The 13,347-nt window shown below is 36.7% G+C and overlaps 1 pseudogene; it reads left to right on the top strand.

Annotated features, from left to right (window-relative positions):
* Nucleotides 1-1,344: 1,344 nt before the first annotated feature.
* On the top strand, nucleotides 1,345-10,625 carry LOC125928976 (NEDD8-activating enzyme E1 regulatory subunit-like; annotated as a pseudogene).
* The last annotated feature ends 2,722 nt before the right edge of the window (nucleotides 10,626-13,347 follow it).

Here is a 13,347-nt window from a genome sequence, read left to right as displayed (position 1 = left end):
CTGCAGTTTAATATCTACTATGCAGCCAGCAGTTCTGTGTTTCTATCAGTTTCCCTTGTCCCCAAGTTCCTTGGGGGAAGATAGGAAGCAGGTTCTGGTGAATAATGTACACACAGTGGATCTACGGCACAGCTGAAGATCCTAAGCTTAGAAAACCTTCAATTTCATAAAGAAAAATCTGACCAACCTTTTCCTGGCAGGAAGGGAGTATCTTTATCATCCTGGTGAGGAAACACATCTGCTTTCTGACCCAGAGGGAGAAACTAGCTCTAGTTTGCTATGCAAACATCCTTGGGAACAAACTCTGTCACAAAGCGTGTATAAATGTCTTGGAGAACTGCTTCTCAACAACGATGGGAACTCATTTTTCAAGAGGCTTCTTTAATAGTGAAGGTATTTTCATTTATATTTTTTTCTTTTGATGGGAAGATAATGAGGAAACGCATATGAGTGGATAATAAACTTCTATTTTTATGTGAGAAACTAAAAATAAAATTAAAAAAAAACTATTGTCTAGGATGATGAGTGAGCAATTGCTTCATGCCTCAAATATCCAAACACTATACGCCCAGGATGTCCAAACCACTTAGTAACTAGACATATCTTTTAAAATACATGCACAGAAACTCTGAGCAGCATGTGCATTTATAGTTATGGCTAGAGTTCAAAACTGCTCTGGGTTTCCTTAGGATTGTGTCTGTCAATTCACAACTTCGAATTACTCTTCACATTTTACAGCACATAAAACCTTTATGGCACATAATGTGACTCTTTGTTAACCTGATTCACAATACCTTCCCAAAAGCCAGATTTTCTTCCTCTTTCCAGCACAGAGAATTTTTTTTTTCTCCTTGCAATGACTTATTTCAGAACGGTAATTTTTTTAAGAAACAACGATGTCTGTTACAAAGTTAAATTTCTGAGTTTCTTTAGACTTAGATCTTTCTGTAGTAAAAATGTTCCCACAATGAAGATTTGCTCTTTGAAACATTAATAAAGCTGAGGAGATGATGTTAGGTATAAAGAATGAGAGCTGTAATCTCTTTCTCAATAGATTACATTAAAATCAATCATAAATTGAATTCATGGAGATGGTGGATATTTGAAGGAGAGTGAGAATGAAGAATGAATCTATTTTGTTCATTTGATGTTTACTGAGTATTTTATATAGCCTAGGCCTTCTCTTACATTTTTGTGGAATCGCAAGAGCACACCAACTCTTGGTGTACACCTTTAAGGAGCTTTCAGACTACTGAGAGAAACAAAGGGAAAGAAACCCTTATAATAGAGCCTGGACAATGTCATTATAGGTTAAGCACACAGTGGCATAAGAAGCCTTTCCCCATGGAGTTTATACAAAGTAGTAGAAGGAAGCAGAATGAGAGCTTGTTCTTAAAGCATACATGGAGATTTTTTTTTTAACTTTTTAATATTTATTATTTTTAAAAATTTTTAAATGTTTTTATTTTTGAGAAACAGAGAGACAGAGTATGAGTAGGGGAAGGGCAGAAACAGAGAAACAGTGACACAGAATCTGAAGCAGGCTCCAGGTTCTGAGCTTTCAGCACAGAGCCCAACAGGGGGCTTGAAATCATGAACCATGAGATCATGACCTAAGCCAAAGTTGGATGCTCAACTGACTGAGCCACCCAGGCGCCCTGAGGCATACATGGAGATTAATAAGATAAAGTCTGGGGCGCCCAGGTGGCTCAGTCGGTTAAGTGTCCAACTTTGGCTCAGGTCATGATCTCACAGCTAGTGAGTTCGAGCCCCGCATCGGGCTCTGTACTGACAGCTCAAAGTCTGGAGCCTGCTTCAGATTCTGTGTCTCTTTCTCTCTCTGCCCCTCCCCTGCTTGTGTTCTCTCTCTCTCTCTCTCTCTCTCTCTCTCTCTCTCTCTCTCAAAAATAAATAAACATTAAAAAAATAAAGAAGATAAAGTCTGGAAGGAATGTATGCATACTGGCATGTATGCATGCATGAAAGAACAACTCACTTCTCCAAATGTTATCTGCAGGTTATATCAGGTCAAAGAAAGAATGGCATGCCATGGCATGTCACATGAAAGAAAATATGTGTCACATTAAAAAAAGCCTAGAATGTGTGTGAGGGTGGGGCTGGGATTATATGGTGAGGGAGTTAGAAGAAAAGGATAGGAGATGAAACTACAAAATTAGATTGGGGCAGATCACAAAAGCCCTGGATGCCTCACTGCAAAAGAGTTTACATAATACATGACATACACCAACAAGAAACTTTGGACTTCTGTTCTAAAGAAGGCAATTCAAAATTCATGTGGGAGCATACTGGGAGAATACAACACTGGATGCAGAGTGTGACTACAGTTGAAATTAGGGCATTCAAAGTGAGAATGGTGAGAAAAAAATAAGGAATTGAGATATACTTCCAAAATTGATAATATTTGGTAACTGGCTTGTTGGGCTATGGGTATGGAAAACAGAAATAAGAAACACCATGAGATTTGGAATCCAAACTAGAAATATATGAGTATTTTCAGAAGACTGAATATGGAGGGTAAGATGAAATAATATGAAAAGAAAGTGCTTAAGCGGTCATCCAAGTTGTCATCCATCAATCATGTATTCTATGAAGTAGAGAACCTTACATTAAACATAAGTGTGTATTAGTAAACTCAATGGGATATCTGAACCTAAAAAAACAGATATGGACACTCTGATTTATGCCTCTCTTTGCACTTAATCAATGTGAAAATCAACAAACTGGAGCATACAAGGACTGGCAGTTTTTCTAATAGTGTTGTAAGGCTATAGGTAAAATCAATGTATTGAATACAGAAACATCCTATCTTGAAACTTTGCAAAATAAAAACAACATATAAATCATGTGTTTGTTTTCTTCCCTTGTGGAGCGGGAAATGATTGCTTGATCAATGTAATTAATGTATCATATTAATAATTAACATTCATTTTGAAATGTAGTTTTTTCCCAGGCTGAAGCAATACCTAAAAAACGTGTGCCCTTAATAAATACTGGCATGTATGCATGCATGAAAGAACTCACTTCTCCAGATGTTATCTGCAGGTTATATCAGGTCAAAAGAATTTTGAATTTTACACACTAGCCTTTAGTAATTCAGGTTATCTTTGTGTTAACTATTTTAACAACATTATAAATTTCAAGCAGATATTAAGCTTATAATAATAATAATAATAATAATAATAAACCCAGTACTCAAAGTGCTCAATAACTACTTGTTTGAGGTCATTTTTCCAATAGCTGAATTCAGTCCAATCCAGAAGAATCCAAGGATCATAGCAATTTAGTGTGTCAGTGAAGAGATGGTTGCCCTTCTATGAGTCTGGAGCTATTTAATCTGAATTATAAATTAGCAGAGTTCAAAGAGAATGTGCCTTCCTTGCTCAGACGCAAATCTACTCAAAGAATGTGACTCTGCCTTAAACATGAAAACCTCTGGCAATTCCCCATCCATGGAAGGCTGAATTTGTTCTAATCTGACTAGAAAATTTAGTATTTGTAGGGTGTGATTAAGATGAGGGCAAAGCAATAACCTTGAGTCATGAGGTCATGGCATATAAAATATTGATAATGGGCTCTGGCTACAGAAGAACTGGTTTTATTTGTATCCTGTTTTTTCCATTTATTGTGTGACTTGAAAAACCTATTCCTCAAGATAATTGTTGGATCATTCCAAGTTAAACACGCAGTGCTAATTACGTGCCAATTATCATTCTTGGTTCCAGGAATACAGAAGAAACTGAAATGAATACGGTCTGTACCCTCCTTAAAATAGAAGCAGGCCAAAAAATAAACAGTTAAATGAAATATAAAATGAGAATTGTAACAAAGACAATAAAACAAGATTATATGATGGGGCAATACAGAAAAGGGGCCATGCTACAAGAAAGGCCTAGTCTCGACTGCAAACATCTACTGAGTTTAATAAGGGCAGGGCATTACGAGAACACACCAGCGTACTGCACATCATAGATAATCGGAGTGGAGAGATATGTAGAGAGTTGCTCTAATAATCACATAGTGAACATCAAAAATAAAGTAATCTGAATGGAGTAAATGGATGAGAGCACAAGCTTAATTTTTATTGCATGACCTTTTTATTCAGTTGGGTACATATATGCATGACATTCCTGACTTGGTCAACAGAACATGACCCTGGTTTTGGAGAGAACTTATTGTTTTACACTAAAAGTTATATTTCATCATTATTACACAGATCTGGGAAGATAAAGTAGATATATAAGTATAAATTCAACACCACTCTGGAATACAGAACTCAGTATGACCACCATCCTGCTGGTAGGAAACAAATATCCTTTCCCTATGTAGCACATATTACAACACTTCAGGGCATTAGACATTTACATAAAACTGGTCTATATCCTGTGGCTCTGTTTGATACTCAGTGTGGGCCAGAAACTGAGGTATTACTTGCCTCTCTTTATGTTTTACCAATATATTTTGATAAGGCACATTGAAATTAATTATATAAAAGTATGAAGGGTAACTGACTGAGCTGAGTGGAGGTTAAACCACCTGGAAGCTGAAAACAAACCCCATATGTCCTTGATTTAAGAGAGTTTTTGTTTAGCAGAAACAGACCCATAAATACAAAGACTGAAGGTTTCCAGAGGGAGATGGGCAAAATGGGTGAAGGCGAGTGGGAGATATAGGCCCCCAGTTAGGAATGAATAAGTCACGAGGATAAAGGATACAGTATAGGGAATATACTCAATGGTATTGTAATAGCATTGTATGGTGACAGGTGGTAGCTACAGTTGTGGTAAGCACAGCATGTAATGTAAGACTTGTGGAATCACCATGTTGTACACCTGAAATTAACGTGATATTATGTTCCAACTATACTTCAATTAAAAAAAGAGAGCCTTTTTAAAGCTGATCAAAGCTGATCATAAAAACAAGCATTTGGTTGAAGCCATCAGAGAAGAGTTATTTTATATGCATCACTCATGTAGGCGGTACCTTTGTACCAGGTGATGTATATAATTGAGGCAAACAATAATAAAATGATTTGTCAAACCTATACACTAAAGACAAATATCAAAATACTAAGAAATCTAATTCGATTTTATCTCAAATGCTTGAAGCTAAATTCCCAATTAAACTGTTTATCATCTGAGATGATTTTTAAAATTTCCTTTAACATGCACAAAACAAAACAAAAAAAACAGTAGAGAAAATGGCTCTGAGAGCTAATAACTGATGTCTTTTATAATTCTTTTACTTAAATTCATGTAATTTATTATGTGATAAAATTAAAAAATTTTAAATAGTAATATTAAAGATCCGCTAATGCTGTCACTTTAAAAAAGACATATGTGTTGTGATCTAACTATGGATATATGAATATCTGTATTTATTAATTTCCAGTCTAAATTAAGCAAGGAGTTAAAAAGATTAAAACCAAAGCTTTTCTCTCCCATTCTCAACTTGTGAAATTAATATGGTTCAGGAAATATTGCTGAATATTCATTAATGTTGCTTCCAAAATTGTAGCTCCAAGAACTGTGAAGAAAATCTGACATATGTCAGTATAAATCTCTCCTATTGAGCTCCCTTAAGTGTGCTGAACTAAAACTGCCTGAAGCCATCTGGGACTTTCTGCTGAACAAATCATTTTACCTTTTTGGGTCAATGAAGAAGTCAGTTAGTTGGAATCAAGAGAAGAATTTCTTCAAAGTTATAACTGAAAGGAAAAGGGCTCTTCTCTACTAAGTATTCATTTCACAATACTAGGAAAGAGAGCGTTCATGTGTTTGAGGAAAAAAATTCTATCAAGCCCTAGGGGTCACATGTTTTTCAAAATTAGAGAGCAGTAATATCTACTGGACCTCCCAGGGGTATTTTCTGACACACTCCTTTTGACTCTACTCCTCATTCATATATTCAATTTATTTATTAAGCATCTGTCTTATGATAGGTTCTATAATAAAAAGTGGGAAAAATAGAAAATAGAAAAAGAAATTTAAAAAAGAAATTAAAAAAAAAAGAAAAAGAAATAGAACCTAGGTCCTAACATCAAGAAAGACTCATAGTCCAATGAGTAAGACAGATTTAGAATACCAATAATACGTAAATTCTACATTATAAGATCATCTATAGAATACAGAAGATTGGCACACACAGACAAAAGTGATTAATTCCCTTGATAGTAGAGAAAAGAATGTGGTGAAAAGTTTTAATAAAAACAACAGGAAAGAAAGAAAGAAAGAAAGAAAGAAAGAAAGAAAGAGAAAAAGAAAGAATCAAAGAAAGAAAATTGGAACTTAAACAGGAGATACACTGGAATTGGCCAAAATATATTAACAACAACAACATAATAGTATCAGTTGTCAACTGTGTTCATGGCATAGTGCTAAGTGCTTTTCATGCATTAATTACCTCATTTGTGCCTCACAAAAACTCTTAAGACAGATGATGATGGGATATCATCTCCATTTTCAGGACGAGGAAGTAAGGAAAAAGAGTTCAAAAACACTGCCCAAAGTCATATAGGTAAATAAGGAAGATACAGGACTTGAACACAAGCATCCAGCTTCCAAAATCTTTACACCAGCCACCAATCCTTACGGCAACTACCAATCACCACATCATACTGCAGCTCCCACAGAAGGGGATTTCAGACAGAAATTACATGTGCAAAGGCTAAAGTATAAAACACATCATATCTTCAGAAAGCTGTTTGTTTTTTAGAATAACTAAAACAAAAACTCTATTCATGAAAGTAGCAGAGCATAGGTTCAACAGAATGGAAACCAGATCAAAGATGAACATATGCCATGAATATGAAGAAAGTAAGGGAGAAACAGAATAATGAAAGCAAGAACAGGAAGGAGATCATCACAACATTCAAAGTGAGAAGACTGCAGCAGTTTGAAACAAAGCAGATTGAAGAGGATAAAGAGACTAGACATGCTAGTAAAATGTGGAGGAAGAGTGGGCAGAATTTTGAGAACTGGGTTGTCAGTGGTAAATAAAGTCGACTAAAATGTCTCCCATTTTATAATCTGGGTTTACAATCTGCAAAACTTAGAAAATAGTAATGCCTCAAAACAGTCCACAGGGAAGATAGATGCTTTCCCAGGAACTGGAGTCTGTCTTTGAGGGCTTCGTCTGTATCTTTCAGAGATGTACATTCCCAATGCACATGCATGGACACATCATGTAATCATTCAAGATTTCTCTGAGACAGACAGGCCACCTTTGGCAACCATACATTCTTTCTTGCAGGAGAGAATCTCCCTTTGCTCCAAACCCATGTAAAGCTGAAGGAATCATCTAATTTCAGGGGTTTGTTCTTCAGATAGGAAAACAATCTAGTTGGTGGTTTTGAAATCACAGTGGCAAGTATTTTGTGAGGCAGTCAACTGGTTTCACAAATGTTATCTCATCAGCAGTATATCATCTCATTGAGGTAAATCAAACAACTTAGCCCTATTTTTAAAGGTAAAGAGAGGCTAAATGACCCTACTAGAGAGCTGGAAATAAACACTGTAGCACCAGCTCTGTAGAAGAGCAACTGACAAAATGACTACAAGACAGATAGGTTAAAAAGTCTTCGTAGTTTATACCATTTATATAATTTATACTGCGGTCTTCACTTACTAGTATAAAACTGACCTAAAATGAAATCTGAACTCAAGAGTTGTAGGGTTTTATTTTTGCTCCAGATAAGTAGTTTATTCTCACTCCCTTGTACACTTCCTCTCACCCGTAGATTTGACTAAACAAGAACATCAAGGTAACACTCTATATCAATGAAATGGACAACATATGACCAGAAAATGTTCACAGTGAAATTTCAGTTTCATATTAAACTTCATCCCTGCACTATATTAAAGCATATTAAAAATGTCTTTAATGAGGGAATGCAAGCTGGTGCAGCCACTCTGGAAAACAGTATGAAGGTTCCTCAAAAAACTAAAAATAGAACTACCCTACGATCCAGCAATTGCACTACTAGGCATTTATCCACGGGATACAGGTGTGCTGTTTCGAAGGGACACATGCACCCCCATGTTTATAGCAGCACTATCAACAATAGCCAGAGTATGGAAAGAGCCCAAATGCTCATCGATGAATGAATGGATAAAGAAGACGTGGTGTATATATACATGTATACATATATACATGTATATATACACCACGTCTTCTTTATCCATTCATCTTTATCTTTATACACACACACACACACACACACACACACACACACACAATGGAGTATTAGTCGGCAATCAAAAAGAATGAAATCTTGCCATTTGCAACTATGTGGATGGAACTGGAGGGTATTATGCTAAGTGAAATTAGAGAAAGACAAGTGTCATATGACTTCACTCATGTGAGGACTTTAAGAGACAAAACATATGCACATAAGGGGAGGGAAACAAAAATAATATAAAAACAGGGAGGGGGACAAAACATAAGAGACTCTTCAATATGGAGAACAAACAGAGGGTTACTGGAGGGGTTGTGGGAGGGGAGATGGGCTAAATGGATAAGGGGCATTAAGTAATCTACTTCTGAAATCATTGTTGCACTAGATGCTCACTAATTTGGATGTAAATTAAAAAAATAAAATTAAAAAAAATTAAAAAAAAATTTGTGGTTAAAAAAATGTATTTAATGTATCAAATCATTATGTTCTACACCTTACACTTACACAAAGTTATATGTCAATTATATCTCAATAATGCTGGAAAAAGAGACAGAAAGGTTTCTGATTAAAAAAAAATACTTCCACGTGGAACCTATTCAAAAAAACAAAAACAAAAAAAAAATTACTTCAGGAGGTGATGGTGGTACTTTGCAGGCTGGCTGTTCTCTGGGGGCTGGGCAGCCGAAGTTGTGTAGTAATCAATTGTGGGCAAGAGATTCTAGAATCTGCTTATGTTTACCTAATAGATCCAACAGCCACAGGACCTGAAATTCTTAAAACTTGGAACTACCAGGTATCGATTCATTTACCATTATCGCTGGAAATCAGATCTACAGAGAAGATATTGAAAACATCACTTTTTCCTATAAGATAGCAGTGTCAGCAAGAACGTAGCTCAAGTTGCAGATTCTTGTAAGCATTAAATAACAATGTATCTATTTAGTTTTTGGAAGAGAGTTAAGAAAACCTTCTGAAGCAATGGCTTTTTTTTTTTTTTTTTTTTTCTGTAGGTTTTCTACCGTGGTTGCAAGTAGGCTCCCTGAAAGTACATTACTACATTTAGCTGAAAACTTCTGGAATTCCCATGCTTCTCTTTTAATCTGTAGGCTATATACAGATGGTTGGCTATGGGATAGTCATTATAAAAGAACACCCAGCAATAGAATTTTACCCAGATAATGTATTAGAAGATCCACAACTAGATAAAGCCACTTCCTGAGCTGAGAGAACGTCTATATAGCCTTATGGTTTGGATCATATGGGGAAAAAAGGCCCATAGCCACACTCCATTGACTGATTGTAGCTAAATATTTAGCACAGTGGAACTGTGGAAGAAATGGATTAACATCTAAAATGTGTAAAGAAAAAAGAATCTCAGAGATTTGATTATACAAAGGATTGTAAGAAATGATATTGGGGCTCCAGAAGATGAAGATAATTTTGAAGAAGCTTTTTTTTTTTGCCACTTTATGTCACTTTATTTATTTATTTATTTTTATTATATGAAATTTATTGTCAAATTAGTTTCCATACAACACCCAGTGCTCATCCCAAAAGATGCCCTCTTCAATGCCCATCACCTCCCCTCCCCTCCCTCCCACCCCCCATCAACCCTCAGTTTGTTCTCAGTTTTTAAGAGTCTCTTATGGTTTGGCTCCCTCCCTCCCTAACTTTTTTTTTTTTCCTTCCCCTCCCCCATGGCCTTCTGTTAAGTTTCTCAGGATCCACATAAGAGTGAAAACGTGTGGTATCTGTCTTTCTCTGTATGGCTTATTTCACTTAGCATAACACTCTCCAGTTCCATCCATGTTGCTACAAAGGGCCATATTTCATTCTTTCTCATTGCCACATAGTACTCCATTGTGTATATAAACCACAATTAAAAACATAAACACAGCAATAAATACAACTCAGATCGCAATCAGTACTAAGGATATATTTAATGATGATTCTTGCAAAATATCAGCAAACAGATTCCATCTGTTTGGATTTTAGCTTAGACCTTAAAGGGCTTTGTGGCCAAGGGGGATCAAGGATACTTACCTGTTTGAGGCACAATTCCCTGTATGATTGCAGATTAAAGCAAAGAAAGATGCTTGGGCTGTACTAATCATGTTGATAAAATGCCACAGTCTATAGGCCAGGCAAGAGAGGCCGTTACAGAGAAAGAATTAAAATCATTCTGCAGCAATTCTCCATTTCTTCACATTGTAACATGTAGACCCTTAACTAAGAATATGGTTTGAACATATTTAAAATGGATGAAAGTATTTCCAGGTTTGGCATTCAAGATAATGGGGCTGTGTTGTACTTAATCTTATGGAATGTTAAAAAATTTCATAAACAATATGGTAGACCACAAGGGGTATCTGACTATCAGACTGAAGAAAATACAGGAAAGACTTCTCATTGGCTTCCTTTAGGAATATAAGTTATCATGGGGTGCCTGGGTGGCTCAGTTGGTTAAGGGTCTGACTTCGGCTCAGGTCATGATCTAACAGTTAGTGAGTTCGAGCCCCGCATCAGGCTCTGTGCTGACAGCTCAGAGCCTGGAGTCTGCTTCAGATTCTGTGTCTTCCTCTCTCTGTGCCCCTCCCCCACTCGTGCTCGCTCTCGCTCTCTCTTTCTCTCTCTCATACACTTAAAAAATAAATACACTTAAAAAAAATTTTAAAAAAAGGAACATAAGCTATCTGTAATGGTAAAAGATTATTATGTCTACAAATTTGCTGATAGGAGGCTACATGATTGCTGCATTCTTTGGAGGAGCTGCTGTCCAAGAGTTTAATCACAATTACCACCAAACATTGTAATTTTAATAACATATTTATGTCAGCATGTCACAAACTTCAGCAACCTTCTGGTTATAAAATAAGCACCCTACGCAGTGTGTTTATGACTGAAACTGTAATTGTCTTCAGATTGTGCTCTAGTCCATAAAATTCTCATAAGGGAGAGCTGTTAAATTGTTGTTTTCTTAATAAACATTTTTCTCATTTAGAAAGGAAATATGTATTTCAAGTGATTCTGTCATCTAATGACATAGAAAAAAACTGGTACTGTCTTCTACTCTTTATTATGTCTGGGGAAACAATTTGAATGAAACTCCAAGGTCCATTTTCCCAATGGGGGAGTTCAATAATGGTCGGGGCAGGGGAGGAGAAACAATCATTTTCCCTTCTTGAATCACCCTGTTTTCACTTGACTTTTTGGATCCAATCCTTATAAGATTTTCATGCTATACTCTGTTACTACTCGAGTCCTTGGCAAGTTCTTCCTCATATCCTTAATATCAAAAAATTAGAGTGCTCTGGGGCTTCATTCTTAGACACTTTTCTACTTTCCAGCAATATGTTTCAGGTGATGTTATCCAATCACTGGGTATTACCGCTAAAGGAATAAATCCAGGTGTATACTTTAAGCCCCTTTCTCCTTCCTGCATTCTAGACACACTCTGTAACTGCCTAGATGTGGTAGTTTTGTACTATGTCAACCTGGCTTATCTGGGTTAATATTTCCAAGTTAGGGTTGACCACAGAGGGGGAAATGAGACTTGGAGGTAAAGCAATGGCCATTCAGCAGGCCTGTTGTTGCTCACACACATTTTCACTGATCTGGCTCCCTTTGTTAATGAGGAAGGTCACAATATCCATCTTTTCTGGCTGCTATTACATTTTCTCTTTTCAACTTCTCTGGTTTGGGACCAAGCACACCATGTTCTCTGTAGCAAAGTGATCCAGTTTCTTCTTCTTCTTCTTCTCTTTCTTTTCTCCTTCCTCCTCCCCCTCCTCCTCCTCCTCCTCTTCTTCTTCTTTTCTTTTCCTTCCTCTTCTTCCTCTTCTTCTTTTTCATGTTTATTTATCTTTGAAAGAAAGAGAGAGAGAGAGAGAGAGAGAGAGGACAAGAAGGGGAGAGGCAGAGAGAGAGAGACACAGAATCCGAAGCAGGGTCCAGGCTCTGAGCTGTCAGCACAGAGCCCGACGCAGGCTCAAAATCATGAACCATGAGATCATGACCTGAGCCAGAGTTGGACGCTTAACTGACTGAGCCACCCAGAAGTCCCTCCAGTTTCTTCTCCAAGCCAATCCTCATCAGGATAAGAGGGAGTGAGAGAGAGACCCATGTTCCAGTTTGTTCTCGCAGGTTCCATTTTGTCATTCTAGATTGTTCATACTGTTTTAGGGTTTGCTCTGTACTGCTAAATCTGTTTCACTGTTTTCTCCCCAACTGCCCACCTTGTTTTGGAAGAGTGATTTCAGGACCACCACCAGATACAAAAGGTACAGCTTTCCTAAAAAAATTCTTCATCAGTTCCAATAATTTTGGAAGTCTTATCTCTATAATAAACCCATTCTTCCATACCATTCTTACTGGTTTGGGTTCTCTAACTGAATCCTAATCAATTTGCTACTTGACACTCAATACCCACTTGGCTTCTCAACTGCAGTATATCCAGAACTGAAATCCATTAAAGACAAAAATGCTGGAGTCCCTCCCAATACCTCTCTTTCCCTCACACTAATACCCTAGATTTCAGGAAATACTCTCAGTTCTATTTTAAAAACATATCAAGGATCCAACCACTTTCCATCCCCAACATGGTGCTTCACTCTGTCCCAAATAAACCATGACTCATGGGGATAATTATATCAGCCCTCTAATTTGTTTTCCAGCATCTATCCCTGCTCCTACATTTATTCCCAACCCACTACACAGAATGAGTCTGTTGGAAAATAAAGAAGATAATGTCACTTCTTTGTTCAGAACTGCCTGTCTTCCCACCTCACTTGGAGTAAAAGCTAAAGTCCTTCCTCTGATTCAAAAGGTTCCACCTAATCTGGTGCCACCATTATTTTGTTCATCTTATTATTCATTATTTTTCTCTGCAGTTCACCTCTTTTATCCATATTGACCATTTCCTCACACCAGGCATTCTCCTGCTTCAGGCTGTTTTGGCTTGCTTTTCTCTCTGCCAGGAATTTTTTTTTTTTTTTTACAATTACATGACTTCTCTTTTCCTTCCTTCCAGACTTTATTTCTTCTTGAAAACTTTCCAGAAAAACTACTTTAAAATTGCAACCCTGACTCTCCCACAAAATATTTTCCTTCCCTGCTATATATATATATATATATATATATATATATATATATAT

The sequence above is a fragment of the Panthera uncia genome, chromosome D1 (genome assembly GCF_023721935.1).
Source record: "Panthera uncia isolate 11264 chromosome D1, Puncia_PCG_1.0, whole genome shotgun sequence".
In the NCBI taxonomy this organism is placed as follows: domain Eukaryota; kingdom Metazoa; phylum Chordata; class Mammalia; order Carnivora; family Felidae; genus Panthera; species Panthera uncia.
Note: the sequence above shows the minus strand (reverse complement) of the source record. Positions and strands in the feature narration are given on the sequence as shown.